This window comes from Macaca fascicularis, chromosome 9 (genome assembly GCF_037993035.2).
Source record: "Macaca fascicularis isolate 582-1 chromosome 9, T2T-MFA8v1.1".
NCBI lineage: Eukaryota > Metazoa > Chordata > Mammalia > Primates > Cercopithecidae > Macaca > Macaca fascicularis.
In genome coordinates this window covers 27,171,087-27,172,708 of record NC_088383.1, presented here as the reverse complement: position 1 = coordinate 27,172,708, position 1,622 = coordinate 27,171,087, and the positions used below count along the sequence as shown (strand labels likewise).

General features: G+C 54.1%; 1 pseudogene; it reads right to left on the bottom strand.

The window, feature by feature from the left end:
- On the bottom strand, window positions 1–856 carry LOC135965036 (protein phosphatase 1 regulatory subunit 14B pseudogene; annotated as a pseudogene).
- Window positions 857–1,622: the final 766 nt, after the last annotated feature.

The window sequence follows — 1,622 nt, the reverse complement described above, 5'->3', positions numbered from 1 at the left end:
AAAAGTCCCATCAGTTTAATAACAATAAAAAACCCCAAAAGTGGAAAACTGAGGGGGCAGGGGAAGAGACCCCTGGGCCAGGGGCACGAGGAGCCCTGCTCATGGCACCAGGCCTGGCCGCAGGGTCCCCCGGTATTGCTGTTGCTACGAGGTCAGGGGGCAGCGATTGTCCTGTGGGAGCCGCCATTCGCCTGGGTCGGGGACCCTCACTTCTTCTGCGGTGTGCTCAGCTTCTGCATGCCCCGGATCTTGTCCAGCAGGCCAGAGATGAAGGCCTCTGTGGGTTTGTAACAGTCAACCAGCAGCTCCTTGACCCTGGCAGCCCGGGCATCGTCACTCTCCATGTCCAGGAGCTCATCCACATCTATCTCCAGTTCTGGGATCTCCTCTTCCTGGCAGTTGTAGAGGCGCGTAAGCTGCTCCAGGATCCACTCCTCTAGGTTGAGGCGCTTCCGTAGTTCCTTGCGGTCATACTTGACGGTGACCTTCCCTTGGCGCCTCACTGGGCCCTCATCGTCCGCGCCACCCGGGCCCTCTCCTGCGGCCCCGGGGGGGCTCTGAAAGTAGACGCGTGGTCCTGGGCCGCCACTGCCCGGCCCGGGGGCCGGGGCCACCAACGCCGCGCCCCCCGCCGTGCCGCTGTCCGCCATGGCGGCCGCCGGGGCCACGTTCGTGCGTTGGGCCCCTCCCTGTGCCGCCGCCTCCGGGACGCCCGCCGGCTGGCTCGGGTTAGCTCGCCGGCTCAGCTCCGCGCGGCTCCGCGGCGAGGGCGGCGGCGGGGGCGCCCGGGGGCAGCTGCAGCATGCGGAGCCCCCGGGCCTGGCCTGGCCGCGCCCCGCCCCCTCCCCGCCGATCCGCCCGCCCTTTGTCCCCCGCGGCCGCCGCCCGAGCTCAACTCAGAGAATTTTAATTAATGTATAATATCTCTATTTTACAGTATTGGAAATCATTGATTCAGCATTTTTTTCTACTCTTTCCCTTGCATACACATATAAAACACATATGAGCATAAAATACATAAAGCACATATGTACGCTTATATATGAAGATGTATACATCTGGCTTTCAGTGTTTAACGGTAGAATAGTATCTTAAATTTAGAAAGAAATGCCAAGGTCTTTTTTTCTGAATTTCTACTATATCCAAAAGTTCTTCCAAAATATTTTTATCATAAAGTTGCCTAACCAGTGATTGAAAATTATCAGGGTCAAGAGAGTCATTACCTTTCAAGATAACTGTGAAAATTTGGGGGATGGTACATTGGAGAATTAAGCTTGAAACTTAGTGTCTTAGTCCATTTGGGCTGCTGTAACAAAATACCATGTATTCATCTGTTCTCACACTGCTGTAAAGAACTACCTGAGACTGGGTAATTTATGAAGAAAAGAGGTTTAAGGGACTCATAGTTTCACAGGCTTAACAGGGAGGCCTCAGGAAACTTACAAACTTGATGTAAGGTGAAGGGGAAGCAAGCAGCTTCTTCACAGGGAGAGAGTGAGGGGATGTGATGGTTAATATTGAGTGTCAACTTGATTGGATTGAAGGATGCAAAGTATTGCTCCTGGGTGTGTCTGTGAGGGTGTGGTTAAAGGAGATTAACATTTGAGTCAGTGGACTGGGAG